We start from the raw sequence: 19,044 nt of genomic DNA on the forward strand, positions 1-19,044 counted from the left end.
TTTAATATGTTTTCTTTGTATTTAATTTTTGATAGTTTGATTAATATGTGTCTTGGCATGTTTCTTCTTGGATTTATCCTGTATGGGACTCTCTGTGCTTCCTGGACTTGATTAACTATTTCCTTTCCCATATTAGGGAAGTTTTCAACTATAATCTCTTCAAATATTTTCTCAGTCCCTTTCTTTTCCTCTTCTTCTTCTGGGACCCCTGGTGCGTTTAATGTTGTCCTAGAGGTCTCTCAGACTGTCCTCAGTTCTTTTCATTCTTTTTTCTTTATTCTGCTCTGCAGTAGTTATTTACACTCTTTTATCTTCCAGGTGACTTATACGTTCTTCTGCCTCAGTTATTCTGCTATTGATCCCTTCTAGAGAATTTTTAATTTCATTTATTGTGTTGTTCATTTTTGTTTGTTTCCTCTTTAGTTCTCCTAGGTTCTTGTTAAACGTTTCTTGTATTTTCTCTCTTCTATTTCCACGATTTTGCATCATCTTTACTATCATTATTCTGAATTCTTTTTCAGGTAGACTGCCTATTTTCATTTGTTCGGTCTGGTGGATTTTTACCTTGCTCCTTCATCTGCTGTGTGTTTTTCTGTCTTCTCATTTTGCTTAACTTACTATGTTTAGGGTCTCCTTTTCTCAGGCTGCAGGTTTGTAGTTCCCGTTGTTTTAGTTGTCTGTCCCCAGTGGCTAAGGTTGGTTCAGTGGCTTGTGTAGGCTTCCTGGTGGAGGGGACTAGTGCCTGTGTTATGGTGGAGGAGGCTGTATCTTGTGTTTCTGGTGTGCAGGTCCACCTCTGGTGGTGTGTTTTGGGGTGTCTGTGGCCTTATTATGGTTTTAGGCAGCCTCTCTGCTAATGAATGTGATTGTGTTCCTGTCTTGCTAGTTGTTTGGCATAGGGTGTCAAGCACTGTAGCTTGCTGGTCGTTGAGTGAAGCTGGGTCTTGGCATTGAGATGCAGCTCTCTGGGAGATTTTCGCCATTTGATATTACGTGGAGCTGGGAGGTCTCTTGTGGACCAGTGTCCTGAAGTTGGCTCTCTCATCTCAGAGGCACAGCATTGACGCCTGGCTGGAGCACCAAGAGTCTTTCATCCACATGGCTCAGAATAAAAGGAAGAAAAAATAGAAAGAAAGAGAGAAAGAAAGAAATAAAGAAAGGAAGGAAGGAAGAAAGAAAGAAAGAAGATAAAATAAAGTAAAATAAAATAAGATAAAGTTATTAAAATAAAAAGTAATTATTAAGAAAAACATTTATAAAAAGTAAAAAAACAGACAGACAGAACCCTAGGACAAATGGTAAAAGCAAAGCTCTACAGGCAAAATCACACACAGAAGCATACACATACACCCTCACAAAAAGAGAAAAAGGGGGAAAAAAATCTATATCTTTGCTCCCAAAGTCCATCTCCTCAATTTGGGATGATTCGTTGTCTATTCAGGTATTCCACAGGTGCAGGGTACATCAAGTTGATTGTGGAGCTTTTATCCGCTGTTCCTGAAGCTGCTGGGAGAAATTTCCCTTTCTCTTCTTTGTTCGCACAGCTCCCAGGGTTCAGCTTTGGATTTGGACTCGCCTCTGCATGTAGGTCCCCTGGGGCATCTGTTCTTCACTCAGACAGGATGGGGTTAAAGGAGCAGCTGATTCGGGGGCTCTGGCTCACTCAGGCCGGGGGGAGGGAGGGGTACGGATGCAGGGCGAGCCTGCGGCGGCAGAGGCCAACGTGACATTGCACCAGCCTGAGGCGCGTCGTGCGTTCCCCGGGGAAGTTGTCCCTGGATCACGGGGCCCTGGCAGTGGCGGACTGCACAGGCTCCCGGGAGGGGAGGTGTGGAGAGTGACCTGTGCTTGCACACAGGCTTCTTGGTGGCGGCAGCAGCAGCCTTAGTGTCTCATGCCCGTCTCTGGGGTCCGCGCTCATAGCCGCAGCTCGCGCCCATCTCTGGAGCTCCTTTAAGCAGCGCTCTTAATCCCCTCTCCTCGCGCACCAGGAAACAAAGAGGGAAGAAAAAGTCTCTTGCCTCTTCAGCAGCTCCATACTTTTTTCCGGACTCCCTCCCGGCTAGCCGTGGCGCACTAACCCCTTCACGCTGTGTTCACGCCGCCAACCCCAGTCCTCTCCCGGCTTCGGACCGAAGCATGAGCCTCAGCTCCCAGGCCCTGCCCGCCCCGGCGGGTGAGCAGACAAGCCTCGCCGGCTGGTCAGTGCTGGTCGGCACCGATCCTCTGTGCGGGAATCTCTCCGCTTTGCCCTCCGCACCCCTGTTGCTGCGCTCTCCTCCGTGGCTCTGAAGCTCCCCCCTCCGCCACCCGCAGTCTCTGCCCGCGAAGGGGCTTTCTAGTGTGTGGAAACCTTTCCTCCTTCATAGCTCCCTCCCACTGGTGCGGGTCCCTTCCCTATTCTTTTGTCTCTGTTTTTTCTTTTTTCTTTTGCCCTACCCAGGCACATGGGGATTTTCTTGCCTTTTGGGAGGTCTGAGGTCTTCTGCCAGCGTTCAGTAGGTGTTCTGTAGGAGCAATTCCACATGTAGATGTATTTCTGATATATTTGTGGGGAGGAAGATGACCTCCGCGTCTTAGTCTTCTGCCATATTTAAGCTCTCCCCAGGCATGTATATTTTTATAAAAAGCTGCAGGTAAGCCCCAGCGTGGGTGATGCCAGCTCCCTCCAGGCTGCCTTCTCTTCTCAGTGTGCATTCTGCTAATGGTTAGATTGCAGTGGGAGTGTGCCAGGCCTCCTTGTGCATTTTCTGATGAGGCTCTGTCCATGGGTGATAAACCTATGTTTACTTTAACGATTGCAAACTCTTCTCATTTTTTTGTTTACCTATCTTTCTGTTTTCCCAGACTCACCTGTGGTACTTAGTCGTGATAAAAGTTCTGAGGTTTACCACACTTTCCTATTATTTTTATTTAAGGAAACAAGCCTTTTTCTTTTCTTTCCTTTCCTTTCCTTTCCTGGGTCTTCTTTTTTTTTTTTTTTTTTTTTTTTTTTAACTCTACCTTGCTCTCAAAGGTTGCTCCCCATGTCAGAACGGCTGAACTCAACCATTGCCAAGGAGACTAGTTAAACATAAGTCTTTCCAGGTTAACTCTTGATTTATTATCTGATGAAGTGTTTTGCCCTTTTGAATTTAAAGCAAATAAAAATCTCCAGAAAATCAGAGGGAAATAATATAGTGTTAAATGACTGTTTTACAAGGATTCAAAAGGGAAAGATACTTTTCAGAACCAGGCTAATGTGCACAGCTTATGAAGAAATACAGAGATTTAAGTGTTTTGTGTTGATTTCCAGTTAAAAATATCAAAACAAAATGGGATCAAAGGGTTTGAATTTAGTGTACATGAAAGAGCTTGTATAACTGCTCTTGCATTTAGAGCAATCAGCTAGAGCACAACTTAAGTGGAAATGGATGTTTGAAAAAATCTATATGCTCACTGCAGAATGGTATGTTTGTGAAACTTGCTAAGTGCTTACATTAATACATCCTGAAGTACTTTCTAATCAAACATATTATTGCATTACTTTCCACACTGTTGTAAGATGGAAAGTTTCCTCATATTTTAGTGGTTTTTAAAAATGACATATTAAGTCCTCATTGCAGATCCATTTCATCATCTCCCATTATTCTAAAACGTTTTGTTAGTTTCTCCCAAACTTGTGGTTGGCCATTGTTATGCCTCGACATACCAGGCTGTCATTTTGGGGACGATGCATCTGTTGTCTGAACTTTGCAAATCAGGAAGTGTTATTTCCACAATTAGGCCAGTGGCTATTGGTATATGTGTTTTAAGGGAGAATACCTGCACTGATGACAAATGGAAATACTTTCTCTGTGGAAGCTCAAATCATTTTTGTGAAGCCAAGTTCAAGGCCCATCCAACATATGTCTGTAGTGACTTGTGGCTGAAATTTTACACCTGTTTATATTATACATGAATTAAGCCTGGTATCATGTGAATTGTTGATGGTGAAACTTGAAACCATGTGAAAATTATCCGGTTTCAGGTTTGGTTTCCAAAGCAAGACTCAGGCAATAGTTACAGAATGTTCAACTGAACCTGGGTGAGTTTGTATAATTCTCCTGGTTTAAACCCAGGGAAATGTTTGTCGTCCTACCTAGCTATGACATAAAACTATGAAGCAAAAAGGAAACAATGATCATGAATGTCTAGGGAAATGTTTAACAGGGATCAGGGATAAACTAAAGAAGCTGGTAAACCCAGGGATGCTATAGAACACTGAGGGTGCAGCCATTACAGTCCCATACACTTTGAAACTTTCTGTTATTCCTTCAAGTGTCATCTTCTTTATGAAACTTTCCTTGACCCCACAAATTAGCATTAGGTAATTCTGTCCTCTGTGCTTCCAAAATATTTTATTTCCGTCTATTATAAAAGTAGATACTTTTGGGGGGCAACTTTGTTTACTTCTTGTTCCCCCACTCCTACACTGTGGACTTCAGAAAGGCATAAACTTTTATTTGTATTCATCTTTGTGTTTCAAAAACTTTTATTTGTATTCATCTTTGTTTCAAAAACCTAGTATAATGCCTACCATGTAATAGTCAAGCAATATTTGTTGCATGAATAAATGACAGAATTGGTTGACTGTGTGTCGTCATTTTTATTTAGCTGTTTGAGACATGAGTGTAAACAGAATGTCAAGCCATAAAAAGAGTGCAGAAATTCCTAAGAAATTGGCTTAGTGTTGTAAATAAGCTCCAGAACTTGGTAAATGTGGAGACTTGAGGAGACCAAAGAATGAATTAAAATGAGTTGTTCTTAAAATCAAACTTTAGAAAACAGAGGCTAAGTCTATGAAGACCAAATGTAATCCAAAAGGAAACTTAGATGTGAAATGATGGGCTTTGATAAAGAGGATCATGACCAGTTATTGGTTATCTCCACTAGGATAAAGCAAGAATAAATAGAGTAAGGATTAAGCAAGATATAAAAAAGCTATTACATCTTGCAATAGGTTACTATGGGGCATCAGAATATTTTCCTGCTTCAAACTTCATCTAATAATTGTCCACACTGCCATCAAAGGAATGATTCCAAATTCCAGGACTGAAGATACCTTTTCGCAGCTGAAAACCCCTCATTGAATATTTTTTACTTCCAATATTATTTTCTAAACTTGCCTGAAAATAATAATTCCCCCAGGACACTGATAAACAGAGATTCCTGCTCATCCTCTGAATGAGAATCTTGGGAGGTGGGTGTTGGGAGTCTGTTTTTTAATAAAGCATTTGGTTATTCTTATCCTTAAGCAAGTCTGGATTTATCTCCAGGATAAAGTGCCTTTTCCTTAGAAAAGCACTCTAGGTCCACTCTCTTGTACATGGCCTCATTTGCCATGTACCCCCATAATGATCCAGTAATAGTAACATACTGTTTCTCTTTGCTATTTTTTTCCAAATGCTATTATTTCTACTTAAATTCTATTCACAATTTAAACCGACTTCAAATGACATTTTTTCTCGAAAACGTTTTTTCACCCTCCCAGAAAAAGTACTACACTTTATCACATCACATTCTCTTTATTTGTTCTTCATTTATATTTTTCTATATCAGGAGCTTCTTAAGATTAATAAATATGTCTAATTTATTTATATTATTGTCCAAGACCCAGCATAGTGCCTGGACATAATAGAGTATGTATATTTCTCTTCTTCCATTGTGTACCAGATAGCTCTTCACCGTACATAGTTTGCCCTTTGTCAAGAACCATCCCACGTGAAGCCCCCTCCATGATGACTTTCTGCATGGCTTTAGACTTCCAGTGATAGCTCTTCTTTACAGTCATCCATAATTACCACATACTGTTTGCTTCTCTTTTTTTTCTTTCTTTTTTTTTTTTTTTTTTTTTAACATATGTCTGTCTGACTAGAGTGCAAGTAGCTTCTGAGCAGGGAGAACATACTATGTTTTATTTTCATGTACCCCTGAGTTTGTGGTATTTCATAAACAGCCTGAAACTGTATATAATTTTTAAAAGTATGTGCCCCTTGGACTTCTCTGGTGGCGCAGTAGTTTAGAATCCGCCTGCCAACGCAGGGGACACGGGTTCGAGCCCTGGTCCAGGAAGATCCCACATGCCGTGGAGCAACTAAGCCCGTGCGCCACAACTACTGAGCCCACATGCCACAACTACTGAAGCCTGTGCGCCTAGAGCCTGTGCTCTGCAACTAGAGAAGCCACCGCAATGAGAAGCCCACGCACCGCAACAAAGAGCAGCCCCCACTCGCCGCAACTAGAGAAAGCCAACGTGCAGCAACGAAGACCCAACACAGCCTAAATAAATAAATAAGTAATAAAATAAAAGATATTTTTTAAAAAAAGTGTGTCCCCCTTTTTTGGGAGAGAGCGCTCATAACTTGAATTACATTCCAAAGAGATGTACAACCTCAGATCATTTAAGAGTTTGAATTTGCAATAATAATGGTAAGAATAATTTATTTGTGCAGGATTTTACAATTTACAAAGAACTTCCTCATGCATTACCTATTCATTCTGTATAGCAGCCCTGAGAGGCAGCCGTGGCAGACATTCTTACCTCTATTGATCAAATAAGGAAACCAACACTCAGGGTGGTTAAGAGCCTCCACTGGAGAGTAAGTCTCATGACTCCAGAGCTGGAGTTCTTTCCACTATATGCACCAAATGGCCTCTTTCCATAAATACTGGTTTGTTTAATCTTCTTTGGACACATGGAGTAGGCTAAGCTCCTGCAAGCAGCAGACAGGCAGATAAGACTTGAATTACCCTTTATACTGAATGAATGAGGTGAGTTACTTTACTCTCTCAGTCATTTGTCTTCAGTGTCCTGCTTTTGTATAAAAGAAATTTCCTTTTCATGCTTTCATCCTAAATACAGATTAATTAGGAAAATCCCTGGACTCCCAACACCAGCATCTTCTTGTTCATCATTGAGAAACATTTGTTGAATGCATTTCATATGCAAGGCACTGTGCTTAGTGCTAACAACTGTAAATACATGAGCTGATACATGCAGACCACTGGACAATTAATACTAAAATAAATCAGCTGGTCCAGCCAGCATTAGGAAACTACATCACTGAAATACTGTTTCGGTAATACTTAATGGACTGAGGGCCTTAAAGTGAACTATATATACCCTTTGAACTGGTAATTTTATTGCTAAAAATTGGTCTTATGTAATTCTAAATCTAGAAAGCTCTTTATGTTCTAAGTAGCATTGTTTAAAATGGTAAAAGAATGGAGACAACCTAAATCTCCAGCAATAGATCAATTGGTATTTAAATTTTGATTCGTTACTGTGGATGAACAATTGATCCTTAATCTTTTTTCTACCCCAACACACTTGAGGGAATGCAACAGCTTTATCTATAGCATTGGCTCACCAATACAGAGATTCACAGCCGAAGTAGCAAGAAAAAAGAAATAAAACTGGAAATCTTTTACGAAGGACAGAGGGTATACATTGAAATGCACCTCATAAAGTTCTGCTACTCTCCTTCCTGGGATAAGGAATATTCTTACTTTGTGGAAAATTCATGGTTCCTGACGTTAGAAAATACTCATCTCTTGATTGTGACTATCCACTATTCCTCCTGGCTGTGCTCTTAGAAACAGGAGCTTCCCTTTCTTTGGGAAATTGCTCTTCCCCAACTTCTTATAGTTTTAAGGGGGAGAGGGGTCTACCCCAACATAGCAACTGATCCAGGTTCACCAGAGTCCTTCCCTGGGAGCCAAGAAAGCTCATTCCTCTGGGATTCTAAGTGGGAGGATGTCAAAGTACTCTCCCTCTTCTTGCCACATTATGTGAATATTTCCTATTTGTAGTAATTTAGAAAAATACCTGGTCAACCCCTGTTCTTCTAAGTTACATGAATGAGCCTTTTTCTTCTAACGTTTTTTTCTCTTAAGCTTATTCAGTTTGGATTTTTGTCACTAGCAACTAAAAGACTCCTGGGTATAACAAGTTAATATGGATCCTACCAATACAAACACACTTAAAACAAATTAAAATACACCAAAATTCCAAAATTTTATTCATAGGAAAAATACTGTAGGGAACAGTTCCAAAGTAATGATTATTGATTTATTAGAGATCAGTTTTTCTCTCAATCTTCCTACATTTCTGTATTCTCTCCCAGATTTTCTGTAATAGGTATATGCTTCATTTTAAACTGTAAACAGCAGCACTCACAATACACGTAGTCTGGCACTGTGGCAACCTCCCAGAAGAGGAAGGGGACAAGAGAGGGAGAGATGTATACAGTTAGGTATAGACTGCTTACTGAAAAGTATATTGTTTCCTTTTCACTTCCACCAATTGCTCCTTGAGAAAATATGCTAAGTGCTACTGAAATGTTTAAGTTACATGCTGTCAGACGCCTATAGCTGTCATGAAGGTTAGTACTGGAAAATGTTAAATCGACATTTGTTCCTGAGGAATGCATAGGTGTTTTATTGGGAGAGAATGGCAGATAAATAGAGGGAAAGGTTAAAAAAGAAGGCTTTCATTTTAATAGATAGCAAAGAGTAGATATCTTGGTAAATCTTAACAGACTCGTGCAATGTTTTGATACCACTGGTATGAAACTGCCAAAAGAGGTACTTACTGGGCCAGGGCAAAGATGGACCATCGCAGCAAGCCATCTACAGCCTAATCCCAGTAGCCTATTGTTAGATAATGTTTTACTACTACTTCAGGAGGAGTGAAATGGCTGTGATGATCTGTATATCCTCTTAGCTTTATCAGCAACTGACAGAGCCTTGAATATGGCAGACACCTTAGGTTATATTTCTTTATCTGAAAGGAGTCCCAGGTTCTGGAGTCCCGTGGTGTATAATAGTCATCCTCTGTAAAGCAAGTGAAGATAACAGAGCCTCCACAATAGACTGTAATAGGGTTAAAACTGGTGTTGGTTTCTGAGTAGGCAATTTGCTAGCAAAGCACAGGGCACTTAAAACTGAGCTGAGATTATAGTATCATTGGATTCAGTCTCATTGTCAAGAGATGGATGGAGTAGGGCTCTCCAGGATAATGTAATAGTTAAAGGGGTTATTAAAAAATTTAATCAGATTATGTATCATCTTTGGAAATTTGGACAGTAAATTTAGGCAGTCACATTTAACCCAAGAAATGGGTTCTGAAAACTGACTTCCCAAAGTAGACAGGATTGAAAGATGACATGGCAAGTTGAAGGAAACATATTTTCTGGCCCCTCCCAGACCTGTGTTTCCAAGACATGTTCTTATGACAGATTATAATGTTAATTTGGTGGTTGCAGACATTTGCCAAAATACTTCATTATTTGACCCTGTGATAAGGAGATTAATTTAGCATAGACTTTCATCAGACCTTTATCATGACTCACCTGGAGCTCTTCCCTAGTTGACTGTCTGACCTCTCAGCCTCCACCTCTTAACCCTTCCAGTTTGCCTTCCCCACCACTATCAACATGATCTTCCAAAAAAAAAAAAAAAAAAAATCTTATGAGAACTTGCTTCTATCCAAAACAAAAGAAAACAAGAACTGAGGAACCAATTCTCTCTTTTAGTTTTCTGTTGCCTAGAAAATTGTCTTCTTCTTTATCTTGATATTATATCTCACCTCAGCCTACCTGTCTGTACCACCTCTTGCTGCTCTTTACATGGCTCCCATCTTCCTCAGCTACCTTAAATTTCCAAATATTCCTTAATATGTCACAATTTTTCATGTCTCTGAGATTTTATTTGCATATGTTTTTCCTCTGATTAGAGTGCTTTTGCCTCCTTCTTCATCTGGGGAAGGTAGTGAATCATGAGGCAGGAGAGAAACATGGAAGAGTGTAGTGGAGAGCTGTTAAATATTGGTGGAGAATTTGCACTTTATCCTAAGGTCAGAAACTAGAGACTCAGATGATCTTGAATCAGAACACTTGGGCTGATAGCTGTCTGAAATTTCTTTCTCTTTTCAGGGATCTGGGATCTGTGGAAAGAAAGGGACTCCATAACAGACCCTGACAACACAGTGCTATAATTCCCGTGATAAAAAAAAAAATCTCCACTTTACAAATGAGGAGACTGAGAACCACACAGTTGTGCCTAGAATCTTGTGACTGGTAAATCCGTTATACCATGCTGTATCTAGACTACCTCAAGTATCCCGTCTCAACTGCTTCTTGACACTTTGCATGTACATCTGCTTTAACATCTGTCAAGTGGTGTTGTAACTTACAAGCTTGCAATTTTTTCTTCCTCTTTAAGTTGAAGTCTACAAGAATATGTCATTCAAGTTTATTGCCACAGTGCCTGGCACTTTATAGGCAAGTCAAAAAAACAAAATTGTGGCATGACTCATTAGTAGAAGAAAACTTAGTCTGAAAACACCTTTTCAGTCATTGCATCCACAAAATATATTGTGTTCTACCCAAATTGGTACTTACAATGGCCCTATATACTATTTTTATTTATAATCTAGATGACAGAATGGTGACCAGCAATACTGTTATAGCCAATAATATTTTGCCTGACTCCAAAAGAAAAGGATTTATATTTAAAATATCTTAGGAATTTGAGAAATGTGAAGATGTGATTCAATACTGTTTATAATTACTATGTAAAGAAAAGAAAAATAATCTCTGAATGTATATTACACAGGACAAGCTTTAAGAAGATCCCAGAAAAGAATTTGTAGATCATTTTGGATCATAAGCAAAATATGAATTCATAATATTCATACTTTATTGGGTTTTTTTTTCATTTTTTTAACTGATTTTTTTTTTCTATTTTTTGGCTGTGCCGCACATGTGGGATCTTAGTTCCCCAACCAGGGATCGAACCCGCGCTCCCTGCAATGCAAGCGGGGTATCTTAACCACTGGATCTCCAGGGAAATCCCCATGCTCTATTGTTAATTAAGTAAAACACATGTGAATTGGTAATGAAGTATAAAGTTATCTGGATTATTTATGGTTCTTAGATGACTGAACCTCTATCTATACTCTATGACTTAAACAACATATAAAAACTTGAAAAACACCCATTGATAAAGGAAAAAGGTGGGTAAGCAGTGATAAAAATTGACATCTAATATGGATTAGGCATGTTGTTATAAATGATTTATGCATTGTCACATTTGATCCTCACAGCAACCCTTTGAGAAAGTTGAGTAAACTGGGTCTCAAATAAGTTGCTCATCCAATTAGTCAATGGAAGAGCCAAGACTCTCATCCAAGTCCAACTGAGTCCAATTCCTATAACCTTTACCCAGTACCACACTGCCTTCAGAAGAAATTTGATTTCTGTGGCCTAGAGAAAATAATATTGCAAGGGCCTATGAATATTATAAGGAATATATATTTATACATAATATGAGAGTCCCTGCTTCCATCAAAGCCTGGACATGAGACCACCCGGTTATAAGTTTCAGTTAGGTCATTTGAAGAGGACACTAGAATATATTGCCTTGGAAAGTGGTGGAGTCTTCTTGGGAGATCAGATAAAGAAAGTTTTAAAGGCCTGCAGCTTTCTCTCTGGAGGTGAAGTAGTCATAATGATGAAAGTCACATTTCAGCCCTAACTTTTGATTTTAGTTAAACAGGGTACTAAATGTCGATCGAGCATCTTTAGAGACTCCAGGGAAGGCAGCAATTAGTACTGCTCTGCTGTATAGGGTAGCAGGACTTCTGTTGGAACAGCTGTTTGTTGATCCAGCTGACATTCTCTTTCATCCACCCATCCATTGTTCTCCTTAAACAATAGCGAGATACAAATGTGAGTTTTACTCACTCTAATGAAAAGGGTAGAGTTTCTTTCCCTATAAATATTTTCAAAAGCCTTGATGATTCATGAGATTTGCACAAATACATTTAGAGCTGAAAGTAAGTGTATAAAGCATTTGGAGAATACTCTGCCCCTGGCATAACAGGGAGAGGAGGGCTCCTACATTAAAAATAACTCTGCTTGTACTTTTAAGGCAAACATTCTCCTCATTACTGTCCTCCCTACCCAGCTCCCCCCTGGAAAAAATAAACATTATCCAAAACAAAACCTGACAGAAAAGAGGACAGCTTCTTGGGTGGGCATGAATGCAATCTTGCCTGAAGCCAGGGGTATATACAAGATGACCTTTAAAATTTCCTTTCAACCCCATTATTCACTGGGTTTATCTAAACATTGTTTATGAAGGAAGATAAAATATGGATGAGTTTTCAAATGAAGAAAGCAGCAAAGACTTACTGACTCTGTCTTGTTGCAAAAGGGAAATCGGATTTGTACCTTCATCTCCTGCATTTCTCATTTATTTCATTCGGGCATGAGGGGGATGTTAGCAAGTATCAAATTCGCCTGTGAAACTCAGCTTGTACAGTAAAAACATGATGGCTTCATCTCTTTTGCTCTGCAGAATCTACATTTTCATTTCAAGTTAGTAGTCATTCTTGATACTTCTCCCTTAGAGAAGATTCCAAACTTTAAAAAAATCTCCCTCTGGGCATCTTTCTTTTAGAAACGCTTCTAAAAAGAGGGGCTCAAAGTACATATGAAATTTGACTCAAACACCTGTAGTTTTCCCAAACATTTTCCGAGGTATCCGATCACAAAACCTAATTTTTTTTTTTAATTCCTTGTCTTTCATCTACACCCTGAAACCCACTCATTTAGGGCTGTTTCTTACAACTCAGGATGCAGCTTGAATGCCACCTCTTCAAAGATCTTCCTGACCACCCCAACCTAAAGTAGCCACTCAGTCACTAACTGTCACACCCCATTGTTCCAAATCTCTACCTTGAGTTTGTTACCATCTTATTTATTTAATGCTCACACCTCTCAGTTGGAATGTGTTCCATAATGAGCAGAGGTTAAGTTAGATTTACTCTCCTCTCTACACCCAGCAGTTACAAGAGCTTACAAAGAGTATGTACCCAATTAATATCTGTTGGATGAGTGAATGTATGGTGCCCTCAACAGGAAATACACTGCAAATGTCCATGAATAATTTCATATTATACAAATAACATGTGTGGAGATATATAGATACATATTAATTACTTGGCATCAAGTTTGTGTTGATTGATAATGGTAAGAAAGGTTGAAAAAGCACAAAATTGGGGTGGATTTTCCCAAGATAGAACATATTAAGGTAAAATGTAAGGGTTTATTCTGGCGTTGCCTCTTTATATCAGCAGAACTGCTTTCCTTACAGAAAAGCCCAGTAAGAATAAGTTCTTGGCATCCTTGCTGGCTTCAAAGGTTGGATGATCTCTTTTGTCTCCTTTTGAGATCCCTATCCTGTTTCTCCATCTAGTTGACATCTCCTTGAACCCAGGTATTTTGTTTTTTGTTTTTTTTTTGGCCACACTGTGCTGCATGCAGGATCTTAATTCCCTGAACAGGGATCAAACCCTCACCCCTTGCAGTGGAGGCGTGGAGTCTTAACCACTGGACTGCTGGGGAAGTACCAGATTTCTTGATTTTAAACACTATTCTTGGGTCGGACACCATTTCTTTGAACACATCTTAGTTCCATTTTTCAGTTAAAAATTGTTCATACCCCTTGAAGTGTGTCGGCTCTTAGCCAATTTGGGTAATGGACTAAGCAGACCTGCTTCGGCTGCCTGAGCCCTATCTTAGCCTCCCTCTGACAGCAACCAGAGACTGAGAGCCCTGGGTTTTTCTTAAGTCCTTACAGTACTCAAGTCTTTTAAATTATCCCTCTTCTTAGATGATCACTCCTTCCATTTTCATCTTCTCTCTCACATCTGTCTTGCTCATTCCATTTGACTAGCTTGCCATATTGTATCAATCGTCAGGTTTTAAATTGTCCCCAATCTGCAGGACGAAGAACAGTTTGGAAATCAAGCTATAGCTTTAATATCTGTCTTAATTGGAGCCTATACAAAACTGTATTTACTCTGTTTATATTCACAATGTATTTTAAAATTTATTGCATCAACATTAAGTATGCTTGGAAGACTTCCCTGAAGATAACGTAGAAATTTTGTATCTCTCAAACTGGGCTTCAAATTGAACATTTCAGTAATGGTAATGATTTTTACATTCCTGAAAAAGCTACTTGATTTTTTCTAAAATTTATGACTGGTGACACCCTTAGCATCAACATTTAATGGAACAGAGTTACAGCCAAGCATATCTTTAGTTGCACAACCAGGATTGGTGAGGGGAAAAGTAAAATAACTTGATCATGGCATTTGAAGTCTTCCATTAGTTGACTGAAAGCTCTATTAAATTACATTTTTAAAAACTTGAATTTATGTAAATATAGAAATATAATTACATAACAATCCGTTGTTCATTTTAGAAAATTTAGAAAGTACAATTAAGGGAAACACATAAACACATGCACTCCCATCTTCACTTTCAAGCGAGGTTTCACTATTCTGCTAAGATTCTTCCTCAGCCACCCAGACAATTGGCCTTGTCACAAATATATCACACTTTCCCTGTCTTTGCTCAGACTGCTCCCGCAACATGAAAAACCCCTTTAAATCCCTTCTCTTTTTGAAATCATAATTACTATTCAGAGTCTAACTCAAATGCTACCTTCTTTATCAAAATTGCTCATGTCATTTCAGAGGAACCCAATTCTTCCTTCCTCCCCTCTAAACAATCAACTTAGCTCATCCCTCACCTCCTGAATTTCCTGTGAATTGGTAGTTGGACCTTGTGGTTTGAGAAGATTTAGGTTAGATTTATTTTATTTTTTGATGGGGTTATTTGGATCAGGAGGCCCATGTTGGCATTTTCTTTCTCTTTTTATAATTTAGCTGTAATTGATTCTCAATGCCTAGATCCGTTAATAATTAGGGGATGTCAAATGATGATATTCTAATTCAATTTTTCTTCTGTATTATTAGTTGGAATACTTTTATTAAGGAAAACTTTCCTCTTACTTATCATTTGGCTACTGCATGGTAAAGTTTGATAGGGAAAGCAGAATAGATGCCTGATTTTTGCTTCCCTCTTTACTTACCAGTTGTCAAATAATTTGATTCACTAGCATCCTCTGAAGATGACTCTCACTTTTAAAAGATCATTCAGTGTTAAAATTCTATCTAGATGATCTTGTACTATCAGATAAAATGAGAGAATGTATCTAAAAAGAGACTCCTAACAGCAAACCATTGTATTTTCCATAAACAAATGTTCTATCCTTGTTTTATTCTTCTTTTTCAGAGAACAATAATTTTAAATCTTGTACATGTCTCTACTTATTGCACCTTGGAAATATCACCCAATCTCATTACTTTAAATACAATTTATGTGTCAATAATTCCCAAATTCCTGGATTTGGATCCTGTCTGGATCTTTTCCCCAAATTCCTGTTTCATGTACCCAAATATTTACTTGGCTCTTGGCACCTCTACTTAGATGTCTAACAATTATCTTCTACTCAACATTTCCAAAACTCAGCTCCTGATATTCCCCTATCCCTAAACCTTCTATGCTCAGTTTTTTCCATTTACTAGTGGCAACTCCTTTCCTTCAGTTGATCAGGCAAAAAATTCAGAGTCACGTGTAAGTACCCTCTATCTTTTATATCCCCTGTTGGCCATTGATTAAAAATATATCCAGAATATAAATATGTCTCACTTTTTTCACCACTGCCATCTTGGTTCAATCACCATCATCTCTTATTTGAATTATTATAATAGACTCCAAAGTATTCTACCTACTTTTGTTCTTAACTCCTACAGTCTAATGCAAGATGTTGAATCATGTCACACTTACACTAAACGCTCTGTAATACCTTCTCATCTCACTCAGGGTAAAATCCAAAGTCCTTGCAGTGGTTAATAATCTCATCTCCTACTATTACAACCACATTAAACTCCTTATTTTTCCTTTAGCAGACAAATCACTACCTTCCTGGGGCCTTTACATTTTTTTATTCCTTCTGCCAGGAAGGCCTTTCTTCAGATTTTATATGTGTTTTACTTTTATCTCCTTCATTCAAGTGTTAACTTTTTAGTGTCTCCTTCGCTTGTAATATCACCTTCAGTTGTCATCATCTAAAAAAGATTTATTTACTTATATTGTTCATATTCTGTTTCCCTCATTAGATCATAAGATCCAAGAGGGAAGGAGATTTTGTTTTGTTCACTATTTTACCCCTTTCTCTTAGAAAAGTGTCTGCCAGTAGTTACTCAATAGTTATTTGTAGACTTAACACATTAATTCTGAGCTTGTTACTTCTTATGATCTTTAATTTCTTTTCTATTTTTCAGTTTTAGAATGTTCATTTGGCCAGTTTTTATAAATTATAATTCTCTTTTAAAATTCTCTCTCTTTTCTTCTACTTTGTCCAATTGTTTTGTAACTTTCTTAAGCGTATTGATCATAGTTACTTAAAAGTCCCTGTTGAATAACTCTAATATCTGAATCATCTGTAGGTCTTTTTCTATTGCCTATTTTCTTTCTTTTTTCTTTTTTTTTTTTTTTTTTTACTTTCAATCATTTGATTCTGTGGGTTTTGTTTTTGTTTTTGTTTTTGCATGTCTCATAACTTTTGCCTTGATGGATGAAACATTTTAGGGACTCTTTTGATGGACATTTCTCTAAAGCATGTTAAGGTTTTTTCATCTGGAACACAGATGGCTGGCAGATTACTATAGTCCTGGTCAGACTTAGTTTTAGGCTTTGTCAAGAGAGGTCTATTTAAATTTTGCCCTTACATGTAGTACATAGTCCTCACTTATAGAATATGGCACTTAATCCTAGGATGGCACCCTTCTGAGGTGAAAACTGAGAAATACTAAAATTTTTGCAAATGCTTCTTTACTTCCATAGGGATTAAACTTTAATTTTTGTTTTCTTGGTGTGGCTGCTGAGATTCATTCTTAAGCCTCCCATTTGCTGTTTTATTCTGGGTTATTTGGACTCTCACTCTATAAATAATATAATAGAATTTACATATTGTTTATATATGTTTATAATATATATTATTTTTATATATTTATGTAGTTTAGGAGTCAGTCAGCAGTTGGGAAAGGGGGATTTGAATGTAGATTTTTGGGTTTCTTCTTTGAACTTCCTCACTCTCCAGGCTTTTCCTCTTCAAATGCTAATTCTTTGGGCAGCCCTGAACTCCATCTTCTATTTTTCAGTTATCTTCTGTTCTTTTACTTTGTTTCTGGTCTTTGCTTATGCTAATGAAATACTGTTTTCATTTCAATAACCAGCATAGTAAATTTTATATGTGGTAGGGTATTTACTCTCATCTCTTTTTCAAAAAGTTTCTCAGAAATTACTGCATATTTATTTTTTCCATATGTATTTAAAAATAATCTCTCCAGTTTCTTTTTAAATTTTTGAATTCTTCATGCAATCACAGTAAATTAAGCTTACCAATTGCTGTTTTATTTTGGGTTACTTGGACCCTCACCCTAAATATAATATATGACATAACATAACATAACATAAATGTAGTTTAAGAGTCTGTCAGCTATTGGGAAGGGGGGATTTGAATATCAACTTCTGGGTTTTGTAAACCAAAATTTAATGTTAATATGCATTATGTATTAAGAATGGCTACTGAGGGCGGAGACTGCAGTGGAGGCTGTGGCCTCGGGCTCTGGAGAACCCCGTGAAGAGGCTGAAGCCCCCCGCCCTGCCTGGGATGAGTCCCAACTACTCAGTTAAACCTTCCCGACACGGCCCATCCCGCATCTCAGTCAGAGCAACCCTGGGGCAGAGGAGCTTATTAAGAATGAGGAGCCTGTGGTGCTGACAGACACAAATCTTGTGTATCCTGCCCTAAAATGGGGCCTTGAATAACTGCAGGAAAATATTGACAACAGAGACTTCTCTGTATACAGTGCCAGCACCCACAAGTTCTTGCACTATGATGAGAAGAAGATGACTAATTTGCAGAACTTTAAACTGAGGTCCAATAGGGAAGAAATGAAATTTCGTGAGTTTGTTGAGAAACTGCAGAATATACAGCAGTGAGGAGGTGAAGAGAGGTTGTATCTGCAGCAAACACTCAATGACACTGTGAGCAGGAAGATTGTCATGGACTTCTTGGGTTTTAACTGGAACTGGATTAATAAGCAACAGGGAAAGCGTGGCTGGGGGCAGCTGACCTCTAACCTGCTGCTTATTGGTATGGAAGGAAATGTGACACCTGCTTACTATGATGAGCAACAGAACTTCTTTGCTCAGATAAAAGGCTACAAGTGATGCATTTTGTTCCCTCCGGATCAGTTTGAGTGCCTCTACCCATATCCTGTTCATCATCCATGTGACAGACAGAGCCAGGTGGACTTTGACAATCCAGACTACAAGAGGTTCCCCAATTTCCAGAACGTGGTTGGTTATGAAGCAGTGGTTGGCCCTGGTGATGTTCTTTACATCTCAATATACTGGTGGCATCACACAGAGTCATTACTAAATGGGGGCATTACCATCACTGTGTACTTCTGGTATAAGGGGGCCCCCATCCCTAAGAGAACTGAATATCCTCTCAAAGCCCATCAGAAAGTGGCCATAATGAGAAACATTGAGAAGATGCTTGGAGAGATCTTGGGGAACCCACAAGAGACTGTTCCTGGGACTCCCCTGGTGGCGCAGTGGTTGAGAGTCCGCCTGCCAATGTGCGGGGGACACGGGTTCGAGCCCTGGTCCGGGAGGATCCCACATGCCGTGGAGCAGCTGGGCCTGTGTGCCACAGCTGCTGATCCTGAGCTCTAGAGCCCGCAAGCCACAGCTGCTGGGCCCATGTGCCACATCTGCTGAAGCCCATGTGCCCTAGAGCCTGCACGCTTCAACTACTGAGCCCACGTGCCACAGCTACTGAGCCCACGTGCTGCAGTTACTGAAGCCTGGGCACATGGAGCCCGTGGTCTGCAGCAGGGGAGGCCGCCACAATGAGAGGCCGGCACACCGTGGTGAGGAGTGGCCCCCACTTGCTGCAACTAGAGGGGGCCTGTGCACAGCAACGAAGACAAAATGCAGCCTAGATAAATAAATAAATAAACAAACAAACAAAAAAGAATGGCTACTGAATTTTATGATTTATTTTAACATAATCACATGTTAATTCTCT

General features: G+C 39.1%; 1 pseudogene; it reads left to right on the forward strand.

Annotated features, from left to right (window-relative positions):
• LOC102993453 (hypoxia-inducible factor 1-alpha inhibitor-like) overlaps nt 1–19,044 on the forward strand; it is a 151,023-nt pseudogene that overhangs the window by 16,068 nt on the left and 115,911 nt on the right.

The sequence above is a fragment of the Physeter macrocephalus genome, chromosome 16 (assembly GCF_002837175.3).
Source record: "Physeter macrocephalus isolate SW-GA chromosome 16, ASM283717v5, whole genome shotgun sequence".
NCBI classification, from domain to species: Eukaryota; Metazoa; Chordata; class Mammalia; order Artiodactyla; family Physeteridae; genus Physeter; species Physeter macrocephalus.